The sequence below is a fragment of the Rhipicephalus microplus genome, chromosome 7 (genome assembly GCF_043290135.1).
Source record: "Rhipicephalus microplus isolate Deutch F79 chromosome 7, USDA_Rmic, whole genome shotgun sequence".
NCBI classification, from domain to species: domain Eukaryota; kingdom Metazoa; phylum Arthropoda; class Arachnida; order Ixodida; family Ixodidae; genus Rhipicephalus; species Rhipicephalus microplus.
In genome coordinates, this window is record NC_134706.1 from 39,435,090 (window position 1) to 39,452,982 (window position 17,893).

A 17,893-nucleotide genomic window follows, 5' to 3' on the forward strand; every position below is an offset into this window, starting at 1 on the left:
GCTTAACGCACAGAAACGCAAAAAATTGCTCAGAGATGGTGTAAAACTTCGAAACTCAACGCCTCCATCTTCGGCCAAGGAAAGAACATGTAAACCTGCACCCGACAACATTATTAATATTTCAACTGCTATCTTATCTAAAGAAGAACTCAGTCTTTTATCCCGTGGTTTAAGCTTCTGTCCAGCAAGTGGTAACTATAATGAATTTCAGTTATACAAAGATTTAGACAACTTCGCACGAAATATGAGACTACGCGAATATTTCTTCGATCAGCCGACTCCCGCCGACGATCCAACCGCTTTACCCTCGGCTAAACGTTGGACACCGGGGTCACAACGTGACAAACACTTGGACATATTTATTAAAGCAGTGCAGCGAGATATCATTCAAGCTTATAATGAACCCCAGTCTTTTCGTCGAAACCTATCGACCCTAGAAAGAAAAGCTATAGCAAACCTTGGCGAACGCACCGACATCACAATAAAACCTGCAGACAAAGGAGGTGCCATCGTTGTCATGGACACGACCAAATATATTGCTGAAGCGAACAGTCAGCTTGATGATAGGTCGTTTTATAGGCGACTCGAGGCCGATCCGACTGAGGATTATAAAGCGATATTAGACGGCACAATAAGAAAACTAATAAAGGAGAAAAAACTAAATGATAGGGCAGCTTCTCTAATCCCTCTTAGTCCGGCAGCTGGTAGGTTCTATTTGTTGCCGAAAATCCATAAACACAACAATCCTGGTCGCCCAATTGTTTCCGGCATAGGTACCGTGACAGAAAACTTGTCGCGTTACGTAAATAGCCTGATAAACCAGATACCCTCTACGTTCCAGTCATTTCTGCGAGATACTAACGACTTCCTTTCTGATATTGCCAACCTTATTATACCTAACAACGCTCTTCTTGTAACTCTCGATGTTGCGTCTCTCTACACAAGCATACCGCACTTGGATGGTATAAGGTCCGTGGTTGAGGCTTACGATCACTCCGCTCTCGACAAGTCCATTGATAGCTCGACTATAGCTATACTGCTTGAAATGATTCTTCAGTACAACAACTTTGAATTCAATGAAGTGCATTATGTTCAAGTAAGTGGTACGTCTATGGGTACTAAGATCGGGCCAAGCTATGCAAATATATTTATGGGATCCCTTGAGAACAAATTCTTGTCGGGTCGTTCACTAAAACCTTTTTATTACAAAAGATTTATTGACGGCATTTTCATGATTTGGCCACATGGAGAGGAGGAACTTTTGTCTTTTATTTCGGACTTTAATAATGCTCACCCTTCCATATCCTTTTCGCACACATATTCACCAGAGACCATTAACTTTCTCGATGTAACCGTTTGTCTCGATAATGCAAAATTGAGCACTAAACTTTACCGCAAGCCGACTGACAGACAGAGGTATTTACACTTTCAAAGCAGCCACAAAAGGCACTGCAAATCCAGCATACCTTACAGCCAGGCCTTACGCTTTAAGCGAATTTGCTCTGAGCAATCTGACTTTGATAATAACTGTAGCCAGCTACGCACTGCACTTCTTAAACAGAAATATCCGCCCAAGTTAGTCGATGACGCAGTAAGGCGTGCCGACGCACAAGACCGTACAGCACTCTGCATCCCCAAGAAAAATCCTAAAGGTCATTCACAGGTTAACCTGGTTTTAACCCATGACGCATCGGCACCTAACGTCGCATCAATTTTCCGTAAACACCACAACATACTTATGCAGAGCGAATGCCTTGCAAAAGCGTTTCCAGAAGCACTACGTGTTGTGTACAGACGAGGCAAAAATTTGCGAGATTTATTACCTTCCTCTAAAACCAGACAGAACAATAACGACCAGACGCTTGGTTGCCGTCCTTGTAAAAAGCCCCGCTGTAAAGTGTGTGCACACATGACGACAACAACACTGGCAGCCAGTACTGCGACGAACTTCAAGTTCAAAATTAATGGCAGTTTTACTTGTGGTACTGCAAATGTCGTATATTTGCTAGAATGCTCAATCTGTCATGTACAATACATAGGTCATACTGAAACTGCTTTTCGATGCCGTTTCAATAATCATAAAGTTCATGTGCATGCCCTTCCTAACTTACCGATTTCAAGGCATGTCACCGAGGCAGGTCATTCATTCAGTAACATGATAGCTACAATACTGGAATCGGGTTTTAAATCACACCATGAACGGGAAGTAAAAGAGTCATTTTTAATTCATAAATTCAAAACACTATCTGCCGGCATGAACGAGAGCCCAGGTACGCTTACTTGCATATTGCCTTAGTAAATCGCTTTTTTGTTTTCCTGACAAGTGTATATTCTTCGCACGATGTAGGCCTATTGTCAAATATTACCTACAGAATGTAGGTGGCCTTTGTCGCTTCACCACTTACTCGCATTCATTTTGCTCTGTCTGCTTTGTGATTTTGTTTATCTCTCTAAACTTCTTTTTCTTTTTTAAAGGCTTACTGAATGTTTTTAGGCTGTGATTATCCCGCAGAACGTATGACCAAGTGAGCTACTGCGTGCGCAGTCTGTTATTTTGCTGACCTGTTTCATTCCACACAAGTTGTAGGGTATCTAATACGTGCCAATTCACTATTGTATAATGATACGCGTTGTCAGCTGTAGATGCACTATAGCCACGTACCTTTGGTGATATATAATCTTGTTTCCTATACTACTGATAATGACTTAGCCGTGTGATACGCAAAGAAGTGGCTTATATATGTGCCCTGTGTGCCATGTGTAACCACCCTTACGGAAACGCCATACATGGCCCATATATAAGTTATATCTGGCCATTTATAAGCATATATGGCAGCATATGTGGCCATATATAGGCATATATGGCAGCATATGTGGCCACATATAAGCATATATGGATGTATATCTGGCGGAGTCGGTTCATGTATGGGGTTATATACGGCCATATATGACGCGGTTGGCCGATATAAGGAGTCAAATCTGGCCAAATAAGGCACGGCCACACCATATATAACATATCAAGTGGATCCTTATATGTGGAAGTGCTCTCTTATTTGGGATGAACCACGTATATATTTAGCAACGTGATCACACTTTTATGCGAATTGTATTATATAACAATTTGTACACAAAGCTGACCTGCTTGTTTTTCATAACAATAGGAGTATTAAATATATATGTTGTTTCTGCCATGCAAAAAAAACCAAAATTTCAGGTCAGATTTGTGTACGTGATAGTTGCAACTCAGTTGAATGCATATATGCATGCATTCGTGTAATTTAACTCGTACATTTTTCATGGCATTTAGGTTTGAAACAATAAGTTGCAATTAATACGACGTAAATAATGTATACAAGAGCAGACATGTTTTACGAGGAAGGAATCGTGTCAAGTCACAAAACGTATTGAAGCTTCCGAACCTCGCTATTATTATAGAGCAATCCTATATAGTATTATGTAAAGACAAAATGCATGCAACTTATATTGTTCACATTAATGCATTGTTTAAAGTGGCAGCAAAAAAGAGTAATTTCAATGCACTTTTAGCTTCCACATCGGTGGACAAAATTTGATTATTTGAAAGTTTTGATGGCTATATGCTCCCTTCATATAACAAGATTTCTCTTAATCCTGTTGACCCCTCATCTGCGATTGCTTTCAGCAGCCATTTACTATAATTGCATGCGCAGTGCAATGTTTAAGGGAGTATTTTCAAAAACAAAAAGAACTTACGTGAATGCAACTTGCAGGCACTATTATGATTACATTCAAGATGGAAGTTGTACTAATTTATTGCAAAAATACATCTTGCGTTTCCTTTGGCTACGTATAATGTTCCTGGCTGTGCACGTAGTAAATTTATCGAAAATTTTATGATTGCACAAGTGAACAAATAATTTAGTGTAATGTTTGCAAGCGTCAAATAAATCTCACGTCATAGACATGTACGTTAAGAAAGGTGCAACTGACTCACACGTGATACATATTTAATGGACCATGTAATGAAATGCTGAAGCTTTATAGCAACATTTAACGTAGGCTGCCGAATTCACAAACTTCTATTTTGTGTCGGTGTGTCATTACTTAGCCGAGGTCACTAAAGCGCACGTGCCATCATCAGGATTAGCCTAAACATTGCCTTGTGAATACAATTAGTATGACACATTTTTTGCGGGCTGGCGTGATACCTAAGCCAAACTCTACATTATGTAAACAGCCCCTTGTTGTGCAGGCGCGTAACGATTCAAACTGCTTGCGAACATATCCTTTCAACACCAACACGGTAGTGCACTTATAAGATATGTATGCCGGTACATACCCACCAAACTGCGCAAGTGCACACTCACGTATAGAGATTCATGGGCACCCGGACACTGGCATTTCATTCAATGTGGCTAGATATTTTCGGCCATGTCAGAATGATATGAGTGTATTATTATTATTATTATTATTATTATTGCTGTATTTCGCAAAACGCCCAACAGGAAATCCATATGCTGTCATACTGCGTCGTTATGTAAGTTTTTTGAGATCAGTTATCTTGGTGTTTTTTTTGATAGCATGCTGAATTTTTTCTACTTGCATTAAATGTGCTGCCATGCGAGGCCTTCATTCTCTTCCTGTTGGCTCAACATCTCGCGAGAATCCGGTTCTTTTACAGCCTTCTACAAATTGTACACCGCGATATGTCGTGGTCAACTTGAGCACATATGCATATTTGATTTGGAATGGCCTTGCTAAATCCAGCAGTAGCGCCACTGAGTGAGTCCAGAAAAATTTCATAAGTATTTACCCTCATCGTTTCACTAGAATCCTTTCAACACTGCTAGAATATTATATTTGCCATCAGTTAACGGCCGGCAAAATTGCGCTGAGCTGTTATTTCTTTACAAGCTAGTTCAGGGTGAGATATTCTGCCCTTCTCGGTTGTAATAATTTTGAAACTCCGCGTAAGTTATCGAGAGAGAATCGACCGTTGCATGTACCTGCCAGCTTCTTTCAACACTCTATCCTTTACAGAATACCGAGTCTATCTAACGTCAACTTTCTCAATTCGTTATGTTTTTCATAGTCTACAGTCATTTTTTTTGTCAGTGAGGGCTGCCCTGTCCTAACGTAGCTTTGCACATGCATAGATTCTTCCCTTTTCCGTCTTTCAGGAAGCCTTCGCCACGGTTATGTATATTCTACATTATTTTTCAGTCCCATTCCATGAATATCTACTCTTTTATTTGTGGTTTTCATTGTGCGTTGATTTCTTTTCGACTGCTCGTTTTTGCTCTTTTTTTGCATTTCTGTGGACAGTCTGTAATGTATTGTTTGTTTTTGTTTTCTTTTCGCGCGCGCCAGCATGAAAGACCCTTTTGTTGTTCTTGGGTAGGTTAAAAAATGATTGATTGATTATTGGTTGATTGAATATTATTATTATCATTTTAAATGCTTGCGAAATAAGATGAAAATTCCGCTGAAACGCGTCTTGGTAGCCAGCGTACTCGAACCAGCGATTTCAGCTCCACGGAATGCCTGTCTCCAAGGTCTTGCACGTGCAGCTTTCTGGGCCCGCGGGAGGAAGTTGAAGTCCATTGTTCGAAAAAACTCGCCTGACTGCATTGGTTGCAAGGGGTGCGCACAGTAAAAAAATACAAAAAAGGGTGCCCGTCGGATGAGTGGACACTTCGGAGAAAGTTGTTCGAAGAAGCGTGGCGCGTAGGCACCATGTAGCCCTGCCGTACGTGGCATACCACAGTCTGTCGACAGTCGACACAGTAGGAAAGAGAGTGCCGCGGCCCATTTGAAGTAACGACGAAGAAAATAGTTTGCACAAACATTCAGTCGTATGGTAATAACATTGCGTCAATAATAGTTAAAAAATGAAACGTCGTTCACCAATGAGCTCAGGAAAATTTAGTTCTAGTGAAAAGTGCGTAAATCATTGATCTCAAGGAGTAATGTAGTATCCATTGCAATATTCATTGTCAAGCCTGCGTGCACTGTATCCGTCCGCGTGATTGTTGTTTTTTTTTTGCTCGCCGGAGTCACGGGTGCCATGCTGATCGAGTTTGTTAATTTTCATTCCTTTTGCTCTTATTTCGTGTTCAACTACTGCTCCAATCTACACAAGATAATCGCGCAGCTCTCAGGAATCTACTTCGCTGTACGTGGCGAAATTGTGGACGGACGTGGAAGTGTTTTTGTGTGCGTGTGCGTCTGTACGCTGCTGGATAGGCGATCGTCAACTTTTCGTGCGAGAAGAAAATGGATACCCACGCTTGCGGGCAAGTGTTGCTTCAAAACTTCTTCCTAAAGCAGTACGAATGCACGTGGTTGCTTTAAGGTGTGAATAGGTTATCAGGATTAACAGGCTCCTTGAAAGACAAGTCTCGGTTAAATGTTAAGGTAAGTTCATCATTTTCATTACCTTCGCACGTTGTTCATAAATATTATGATAACTCGAAAACATACCACATTGCATGCTAGCTGAGTAAATAACTTTATGCTAATCGTGGTTACGTCATTAGGCTGTTTTGTTTAAGCGATACGACAACACTTTCTTTTTTTTCACTTGATCCAGACAGTGCTCTATTTAATCAAAAAATCTACGCCAGGAAAATGTTGGTTTTTTGCCATTGTATTTTTTATAAATATATTGATGTAAATTTACTTGTGTCTTATTTTTCTCATTTTAACGCTTGAGTAAAAATCAAGGATAAATTACAACTTGCGCAATTACAAATAAAAAAGAGTTGCATATCTCAAACTCCAAGGGTGTCATGAGATTTATGAGCCCACGTTTGAATTTGTCTTGCGTTTGAATTTATCTTTCTTCGTCTACGTTCTACTTGTTTTTATATTTACGTGTGTTTTGATAAGGACACACAGTTAAAATTTTGTTGCTAGTTTGATTCTTCAAAGCAGGGTGCTATGTCACGGATCCAAATGGAAAAACTTAAGAATAGCCCGTAATTTAGTTTCCGCCATCTACAACCAGGGTGATATAAGTGTAAATTTGACTGCAATGCGTATATCACAGGCGACATTATCGTTACTGATGTCGCAAAATCGCGTGGTTATCTTGAAGAACTGCGCATACCCGCATACATAGTTACACAAAATAATGTGATGTCACGTTTTAATCCGTGAGCACTGTAGATAGTTTTACGCAAGCCGACAAATAAACTGGTATGATGCATTAGGGCTTGCAATGCGTGAAAAAACTGGGGGACCGTTAAGCTCCGTTTTTCACAGTTGAACGTGATAGCAGTATCGATCCTGTTTCTTGTGCGTAATTCAATCACTTAGTGTGTACTCTTTATTGCATGATGCTACTTGAACAAATTAAATTGTGGAATAGTACTGTGTAATTGAGAAGGTTGAAAGTGTCTCAATGAAGGTTTCGCACATGGCTGCATTTTGTGTAAAAAAGGGGTAACATAGTTTAAAGAACAAGAAATATTATGTAATTACTAAGTTGCGCCAAAAAATTGAAATACAAAAGGAAGACACCTAGACGCAGCACCCACTGACAACTGAAACATTGTTGGAGAAAACAGACATACGTATATATGCGGTTACGAGAACACGTGCGGTGAAAGAAAAGGATTAGATGAGCAGACAGATTGTATAAATGATGCGCTCCCAGGAAAGCTACCTCAGTAGCAAGCAACATAAGTGATAGTTACGTGACACATGAATCCCCAGCTTTGTTTATGAAATACGCCTCTCCGATTTCCCGCGCTATACCGTGCCACTGAATTTAGCTTTAACTACCGTATTCCAAACAAGGGCTACAATATGATGATTGGTTAAAGAATGGTTGTTAATTACTTTAAAGAAGCTTTGCGATCTACAATTATATAAATAAATTCTAAATAATACTTCCCACACGACAGCGCAGTGCCGTCCACCACACGATGTCCACACTGTGAAAGAAAATGATCAGATGTCTGCTCATCTAATCATTTTTTTCCACCTCACGTGTTGTCGTAACCGCATACATATGTCTGTTTTCTTCAATAAAGTTTCAGTTGTTAGTGTGCGCTGTGTCCAGGTGTCTTCCTTTCGCACTTCAAATTTTTTCGCGCAACTAAGTTAAGATGAAGTACCAACTCGCCCAGCAGAACGTGCTTCTCAATATAATGTGTGTAAAATGTTTTAGAACTTTATGCACCCGCTACACAGTCGTGAGGAAATACGTGCAGTAACCAGTGTGCCTTTTGTAATGGTTGACTGTCTTTAGACCGCGAAGTCACGTTGGTAATAACGTGTTGTGATGCTTGATGACAATGCACGCTTGTATCATGCAATATAGCTGTGATATTAAAGGTGTTGTGAAACCTGCATGCAGGATACATGTATTTATTAAGCATGACAGTTATTTTCCTTGCATTTACAACAAGAGGAAGTTATTCATGCTTTATTTCCAAGCAGATGCATAGCTGTGTTGTAGATCACTTGCATGCCATGCAAATTGCCTGCATGATTTCGATCATCACTCAAACCCGAAAATTTATAATATTTGTTTTATTTGCATTCTCTCAATTTTCGATCATTGACAAGACGATTTTTCATGGAGAGCCACCGATGCCTACACCGGAATTTCTGCAGAATGAGCTCTTTACAACTGTTACGTTAATGATGCATTATTGGCAAAATGGAAAGCGGATTACGTTTACAAAGTACATTTTTAGTGTCCCGTTGGCAAGAAATATTGGTAAATGCCTCCGTTCCCACGCGCACAGAGACCTATAGACACCAGTTTTAGCAGTCGTTCTATAGGTCATTAGTCACAATACTTGTACATAACAAGCTTGCATACCAATCACTTTCGACCGAACTTCTTAAAAGTTGATTATCAGCTCATTTAAGTTATTCAATGCACACGCAGTTCATACGGTCAATAGCAAGTCATATTTCGTTTTGACTGACTATGGATGCTCCATTGGCACACGAGAAAAGTTTTAAACATAACACACTGTGAAAGATATCTTTACGAAACTCAAATTGGGTTCTTTTATGCTATTTATTTTTGTCAAGTCGGAATCGATAAAGCGGAATATTTACTTGAACCGTACTATGTCTCAGACAGTATTGACCATAGGTTCAAGATAAGAATAATCGCATGCAAGATTGACGTGTTTCAAAATGATTTGTTACCAAAAAAAATTACAAGATGGAACCAGCTGCCTTCTAGCATTGCCTCTACACTCCCAAATATTTGTTTTATTTTATGTTGATTGATTGATTTGTGGGGTTTAACGTCCCAAAACCACCATATGATTATGAGAGACGCCGTAGTGGAGGACTCCGGAAATTTTGACCACCTGGGGTTCTTTAACGTGCACCCAAATCTGAGCACACGGGCCTACGACATTTCCGCCTCCATCGGAAATGCAGCCGCCGCAGCCGGGATTTGAACCCGCGCCCTGCGGGTCAGCAGCCGAGTACCTTAGCCACTAGACCACCGCGGCGGGGCGTTTTATTTCATGTTAGAATTGTTCCGATTTATATGTTAGAACATGTTTCGATTTATATATGAATTTTTCTTGCTGATTGTGATTCAGGTGACTTTGATTATTTGTTTGGCTGACTATGTATTTTTTGTATTCTACTTTTCGTAAATGCTCCCCCAATGTAATGCCAATTGGTGCTGTGGGTAATGAAATAAATAGATAAATAAAAAGTGTCGATAAGTAAGCAATAAATTTAAGCACAAAGAATGTATCTCTTCAGGAAAAGTGGACTAACAGTGACATGTGCCCACCACAAACTTTAAATATGATGCCAAGTTACATTTTAGCAAATTGTTGTTGAGAATAACTTGAGATATATTGAGGATAACTTAATTGAACGAGAATGTTTTGGGGTATGTACTGCCTTTGTTTTGGAGATGATAGTGACTGCATGCAGACCTTTCAACAAACAGGTATATTTCTAGCTGAAGAATGATTTGAGCAGCTATATTTTTTGCCGGTGACACAGGCTGAACTAATATAGATGAATCATTTGAATGGCTTTATATAAAGGTATCCATATAAGGCCATATATGAAAGCATCCATATAAGACCTTATATGGATGCCTCTATATATAGCCATATATGGCCATATACAGCAGCAACCATATATGGGGATATAAGGCCCATATATGGCTATATCAGGATTTGAACATATCAGTTTATATACGGCCCATATATGGGGATTCCGTATATGGGCCAGATATGCCCAATTCCTGATGTAGCCATATATGGGGATTTTTATATAAGTCCATATATAGGATTTTTGTAAGGGCATTCACTCCGACGAAGGCAGGCCCACCTGCCGAAACGTTAGTAAAACTAGTGTTTTTTTACACGTTTGTCGACCTCTTTTTATACTATATATATATATATATATATATATATATATGAATATATATATATATATATATGTATATGTATATATATATATATATATATATATATATATATATATAGATACGAAGAAAGACACGAAAAGCGTGTGCACTTCGCAAAAAAATGCTTCGCATTTACAACGCATGTGGCACAAAATTAGGGCAACCTCCACCACTCACAACCGGGAACTAATCGTTTTGCAAAAGACACAAAGGGGGGAAAACACGCGTTACTGAAATAGCTCCTCCAACCGCGCGCGAAACCCAAAGCACACGCAGCAAGGCAGTATAGACGATGCTCGGGGTGGAATCAAACACAAGACACTTTTCTCAAATAATAATAATAATAATAATAATAATAATAATAATAATAATAATAATAATAATAATAATAATAATAATAATGGTTGTTGTTGTTGCTGTTGTGGTGATAGCAATAAACAGCCCGTTTCTCAGAAATTGAGGTGCCGGTGTCGGCTGCGACGTCATTGGTTGTGAGCACAAAATCATCACCCTGTGCGTAACCAAAAAAATCGAGAAAGATGCAAATAGAGTAGATAATTTAGAAAAATTCTGGATCTGAGTGAGGACCAAATCCGGTTCGTTTGAGTGACAGGCGGATGTTCTATACCACAGACCCACGCACCTGCTTGGAAATACATTGAAAGTAACTTGCATGGTATACGAACTCACGCGTCTTGTATGCATGCTTCACAATGCAACCTCTAATGTAGCACTAATATTGCGCGCTACAAGCGTACACTGCGATCGAGCGTCAGGACATGCGATTATCATGACTTCATGGTTTAAAACGCGTCTCCTACTAGAAAAAAAAGGCACACACGCTACTGCGCGTTTTCTCATAAGGCCACGTGGTGAATGCCTGGCAAGCTCGAAAAGATTTCACGCGCACAACAAGTGCCTGTGTATTAACCCTTTCGGCCTTGGCGGTGTCAATTGACACCACCGCACATTTCCCCTAGTATCTCGGAAACGTAACCAATACTACTCATTCTTGGGAGCATAGTTCTTCAATGATCTCCACTGCAATTAACACCAATATTGTGGTACGTTTGTGGAGGTAGCAGCCGCAAAGAAGAAGCGCGACCGAGGTCTTCCATGAAGCCGAGGCGCGTAAGTTGAGGCGGGTAAGCGCCATTTTCGGGACGGCGTACCGAAGCTGTTTCAGTGAGTAATAGGCTGAAAAGTAAGATGTTGGTTGCCATTTTGTGCACGCCATTGATTAGCAGGAAAAAAGAAGCCATTTTTTTTTTTCATTTTCCAATCACTGGGCCCTGATCACCTAATTTGATCCCACGATAATTAATCACAAAATGCTTGTACCAGTGGCTTAATTTTTTGTTTGTGGTCTTCTGAGGTCCTAACCACGAGACAAACGCGCACAAAAAGTGTATCCGAACAAAATAAAAAATAAAAAAACCAGGGCTGAAAGGGTTAAAGCATTGTTACCCATTACATAGAATGCAGCCACCGTATGCGAAAGCTTTACTGACACAAGCTATATTGAACTCAGTACCGCACTGGTGACAAGATATGGTTCACTACAATGTGTACTACAGATAATGGTTTACTACAATGTGTACTAGCTCAAGTGAGGCGTTCTTTAAGGTGTCAAACCACTTCCTCGCGTTGCACTTCGATAGCTTTGATGTTGCTGGCTGTAGACAGAGACTTAAACCTCTAGGCGGAATGGAAGCCGCTAAATATGCTTCTAGAGTAGACACATGTAGCTCGTAACGGACACGTTTCTCGACAGACTTCCTAATTATTTGAAACTGCTTAGAACACTTTGAACTCGCGATACTATTCGACAATGAGTGATGTAGTCAATTATTCGGTTTTCTTTTTAAAACGTCTGAATATTTGCGTCGAAGTGGGTACCTGGAGCCCGTAAGGGAAACTGCCGTCTTTCGTGGGTCTTGTGGAGCCAAGCTGGCTGATGTTCCTGGTGCGGAATTCCTCTGGGCAGAGCAGGAGTAGCATTTCTCTTTCCGGGGCACACAAGGATGATCCGATGACCGCTGGTTGGCGGACGCTGTAGGCGTTGATTCGGCGGGCATGGCATTGCTGCGTGGCTCCTTCAAGGTGGGTTCGTTGCGAGAAGAACTCGCATGACCCTGGATACTTTTGGTCGGCCGCATAGCCCCAGGTTGCCTTTTGCGGGTCTTGGCGGTTTCTGGCGTAGTACGGTGGCTTCTTTGTGGGGTAAGCCCCCGAAGGTGCTGGGGCGAAGATACAGCGTCGCCCCAACCATTTGAAGTTGCTTCACTTGGGGAGTCGAAGCAAAGCTGGCGTATATGACTTGCCATCAGCGCGACGCCCTCAAAGCTCACGTGCAGTCCATCGACTGCAATTGACACCAATATTGTGGCACGTTTGTGGAGGTAGCAGCCGCAAAGAAGAAGCGCGACCGAGGTCTTCCATGAAGCCGAGGCGCGTAAGTTGAGGCGGGTAAGCGCCATTTTCGGGACGGCGTACCGAAGCTGTTTCAGTGAGTAATAGGCTGAAAAGTAAGACGTTGGTTGCCATTTTGTGCACGCCATTGATTAGCAGGAAAAAAGAAGCCATTTTTTTTTTCATTTTCCAATCACTGGGCCCTGATCACCTAATTTGATCCCACGATAATTAATCACAAAATGCTTGTACCAGTGGCTCAATTTTTTGTTTGTGGTCTTCTGAGGTCCTAACCACGAGACAAACGCGCACAAAAAGTGTATCCGAACAAAATAAAAAATAAAAAATCCAGGGCTGAAAGGGTTAAAGCATTGTTACCCATTACATAGAATGCAGCCACCGTATGCGAAAGCTTTACTGACACAAGCTATATTGAACTCAGTACCGCACTGGTGACAACATATCGCTGTCGCGTTCAACTCCTAAAGGCGTAGCTTAAGGGTACACCACTTTATTATTATTATTATTATTATTATTATTATTATTATTATTATTATTATTATCTCATGCATATAGAGATACACAATGATACAAAGAAAAAAATAAAGAGCAAGCTGGCACCTGCCACTTGGAAAGATTTTTCATCGAACGAAGGCGGTTTAGATTGCAAATACCTGAATTAGTGAAGTTTATTTTCTTCTAACCATTTAAGAATTCGTTATTACTGCAAGTAAAATGTGATCTCTACTATCTAATTACTCGCTTCTTGGCCAATCCCCCGGAGGGGGGGGGGGGTGAGCCATGCTTTTAGGCCACCGTAATTATCATCATCATCACTTGGAACAGCACATCGCCTGCCTGCTCCGCGCGGACCTCGGAGGCCATGCATTAATGCCGATTCTGTGATAGCGGTAACGGCCGAATAAGGTTGAACGCACGCGCCACCTATTACGTCATGGATTGTGACTTTGTACGGCAACTAAACAAGCGTTATTATTCATCTTGTTCTAATGCGATTTCTTTCTCTTTCAACAAGCATTGTATAAGAATTTACGTTATAAGGTACAGTGTGGACCATCCCTCTTGTGAGTATGAGCCAAGATCTTCTATAGGCGACAAAAACAAAACAAAGCAAAACAAAACACGTTCCGAAGACGTCAGGTTTATGGGGGCGTGTTCATGAGATGGTAACTTCTAGAATAGCTTTCCTGTCAGCGTTTCATAAGGTCGCCACGATTTTGCCTGTTCTCCTTAAGCTACAAAAAAGCGAAAAAAGAGGAACCTAGTTCATTCAACAGGCTTGGGCTGTCCAGCAGGCCCGCGAAGCAACAAACAGGCTTGGCCTGAAAGTCCCGGCGTGGAAGTTTCTCACTGCGTGCTAGAGTCCGTCCCGCGGGACTTCAATGTTTTTTTTTTTCAAATAAGTAAATCAAATAAGAGGGTGACGAGAGGTCAATCCCAGAAAATCGTGTTGCTTTATTCGGTTCGAAACATGCTCCCTAAGAGACAATAATCAGAAACGGCGAAGTAGCGTCGTGGTTCAGGCCTTTTGCGATCAGCAACTGCATGGAACAAAAACAAAGGAACGAAAAAAAAATACCACGCACTTCAACGGCTGTTAACGCAATGAACAAGCGAAATAATCAAGCATTCGTTTGTTCTGAAGGCACAAACACATATACGGCAGATGAACTTCCTTTGAATTACGTACGAAAGATGCATTCTTTTTCTCAGCGGAAGAGAAGGTGATTTACATGCATGCAGCGTCACTTCCGGTTGCGGCGGCGTGAAGGGACATTAGAGAGTTTTAGTACAGCGGTATGGTGCTACGTACGCATCACGCAAGCGCCTTGCGTTACGTGGCGTCGTTTGTCACTAATCGGCTTTTAGTTCGCCGTAGTACCCGCGTACGTACCGAGCGTGAAGCGTGTTGCGCCATCTGGTAGATCAAAATAGAAGCACGTGTTGTTGACAGCCAATGTGAGCCAATCCAAGTGTTACAGCCAGATTATGGCCATATTTTAAGCCACAGAGCCGGTCGGTGCTTGCCTTCGATGCCGCCATTTTGCAAAACAGTCTCGCGCTGTCGCGAACTTGTTCGAGAGCGGCGGGATCACCTCATACGTACGCACGCACGCATCTCATGCGTGCGTACGTAGCGGCTGCGTACGTAATGCGATACGTGCGCGTTTCGGTCTGCGCATGCGCACTACGCAGAACGTGGCGTCCTTACGTACGCAACGCCGCCACGTACGCAGCGTACGCAGTACTAAAACTCTCTATAATATAGTGGCACACTCGTGGCAGCGATATTCTGGCTGTGTCCGCGCATGTCAGGTTACCACATGTTCGGCCGAGTTCCATAGCGAAGAACTTTCCCTTAGAAAACACTGAAGCTTGGTCAGCGTGCATTGTATACCCACCCATAAAAAAAAGCCGACCCTACTTTTGACTTTGGTGCCCGATTGTGACACTGACAGGACGGTGTTCGCATGCTGAAGCGTTGCATAGAATCGAGTATACTACACTTATTTTTGCCAAATTTGTTTGCTAGTGGTTGTGAAAGAGCAGGATAAACTGACGAAGGATTAAGTTTAACATCCTTCGTAATAAATGCGTCTGCGTTTAACTTTACTTTGCGGGGCACTCTTGCATACAATAACTTTCCTAAAACACCGGCATATTCGACGAGTCATTAGTCGTGCCACTTTGCGTGAGGCAGGCGAAAACCTCACTTTTTATTTAGTCGTAATAAACATAACAAAAAGTGAGTGCTCGCCATATTTTAAACCTGAAATGTTATTCTGTTCATGCTAGGGGCCGAGCGCGATTAACATCAGGTTAACAACATATTGAATCGCAACCGGAGTAAGAATAATTCTCACATAACACACAAATTGAGTTATAACTGTGTAATGTTTGTTGCAAAAGGGTGTCGAGTGCCTTGAAATAACATTGTCAAAATTTGACTCAGTTAGTTGTGGCTCTCCCCATGTGGCGTTTAAAATAGGTAACCTTGCGTTTCATCGCGCTGCACCAGCAGATCTCAAAGGCCACTCCGAAAGAGGCGTGTGGTTTAGGAATGCTCTGCCAGGTGCCACAACAATCGCAGCTGCTCGCAAGAAAAGTACCCGTTCTTTCAATGAACTCATTCAAACAATTCTGATAGACGGTTCTGCCAGTCAATTGGTTCTTACCTTTGTTACTTTATGCTCCGATATTATATATATTTAATATCACATAGCTTGAACCAGACGCACAGATTTCCTATGCGTCATATTTTCTGACAAGGTTTTTCGAGCCTTCAGAGCAACGGAAGCAGGTTACCGACCGGAAGGGCTTTGGAAATGAGATTTTCACTCGGCACTCACGACCGATAAGTAAAGAGTGCAAAAGGTGCGTGCTTACCCTGTCGGTGGTGTTGAATGGAAGCAGGCGTCCGTTGATCTCCACGGCTGATGGCCGTCGCTTGAGGCCGTACAAAGTGATGCAGGACAACGGCGTCTTGACCGCGCACGGGCTGCAGTGACCAGTTAGTGCTCCCTGCAAGACGTTAGTGGGTGTTATAACAGTCAACAAAACTGATGCTTCATACAGTCACCTAACAACCACATTAGGTTCGCGACTCTCTGTTGCGCAGCTGAACGCAACAACGCAGGTTCGATTCCGCATTTTTATTAGAGTGACGTGAAGAAAAAAGGAAAAGAAAGAACACTGGTGTATCAAAGTGCATGTAACCTCAGCTGAAAAGTGAAAGTTCCTTTACCTCTCCCCTTGCGCCACGCTGCCATAATCCACAGAGCTTTTTAATAACTTGTGTCGATAAGAGCTGCAACGCAAGACGGCTCAGCGAGCACGCAAATGGTAGGCACTACACAAACTTGTCTGGTCTTCATACTTTCGGCTCCTTTGGCGTCGCTTGGTTTGGAGCTTCTTTGAGACGACAATCAGCAAATGTTTAGAACTAACGCTTCGCGCCCTATATTTTTGGGCTCATCAACTTAAATCAGGTCCGGAAGTTCGAAACGGCACATTTTCTTATTTGGAACAAACGACAGAGACGACAAGAAACAAACCCACAAGTGCATTCGCATTCCTCAAGCACGAATACTAGGAAAAAAAGTGTTGTATCCATAATTCCCATGCTCGCAGAACGATCGCGGCGCAAATGTCCAACCTAGTCAGTTTTAGGAAACTCTGTCATAAGCATCCACCTCTTCACAGCCGAGAAACGACTGCAATGTGACGGTGGCTAGCTGAAGGCCACGTGTACGTACAACCAAAGAAATAATGTTGCAGTTGTAATCTAGGAGCAAAAACTTCCCCGCGAGGCAAGATTCGAACCCAGGTACCAAATGAAGGAAAGCGGCTAGCAGAGCACAGCTTAAATTCGGGTCGGGAAACAGTAAGCACCGACTAGTAGTTTAAATAAAAACAGAAATGGCGTTTTGTCCCCGCTACGGAGGTCTTGCGGCACGTAATAATCAAGCTATAGTTTTACACTTGGCAATATCTCCCCTTGGAACGCCAGTAAACAGTAAAAATCACTGGCTGTAATAGTATGACCAGTTGGGCGAGTTCGTTTGAGGACATTCTTGGAAACATTTCGACGCGCACAATAGACGGGAAAACAGAAGGTGAGAAGACAAACAGGCGCGAATTCGCCCCTGTTTGTCTTCTCCCTTTTTGTTTATTTTTGTTTATAGTGTGCGCGCCAAAATGTTTCCAAGAATGTCCACTGGCTGATTTCGCGATGTCGTGCTTTTTCGAAGTAAGTAATGTCTGGCGCTCTGCGAGAATGACGTAATGGCTTGTAGCAATACGCCATATTCACTACAAGCAACGTTCGTTTTTCATTTGTCCTTTCTTATTTGTACCGGACCAAACTTTAACGCTATCATAAAGGATGGTTAGGTTTTAAAAGCCTTCAGGTACCACGTGGGCAACATCATGACCCACTGTGTAGAGAAAAACACAAAATGAATGCGCAAAACTGGAACATTGGCCAGAAATGTCCTAAATAACTGACGAAATATTGCTACATGCATGTATACTGATATTCTAGGGGGCGACGCGCGTGTGTGCCTGACG

The 17,893-nt window shown here is 41.9% G+C and overlaps 1 long non-coding RNA gene across 1 annotated transcript; it reads right to left on the minus strand.

Annotated features, from left to right (window-relative positions):
* Nucleotides 1–14,258: 14,258 nt before the first annotated feature.
* On the minus strand, nucleotides 14,259–16,347 carry LOC142766912 (uncharacterized). The gene is made up of 2 exons (XR_012884655.1): nucleotides 16,211–16,347; nucleotides 14,259–14,364 (listed from the first exon to the last, which is right to left on the minus strand). It is a non-coding gene; the product is annotated as an uncharacterized LOC142766912 (long non-coding RNA).
* Between the last annotated feature and the right edge of the window lie 1,546 nt (nucleotides 16,348–17,893).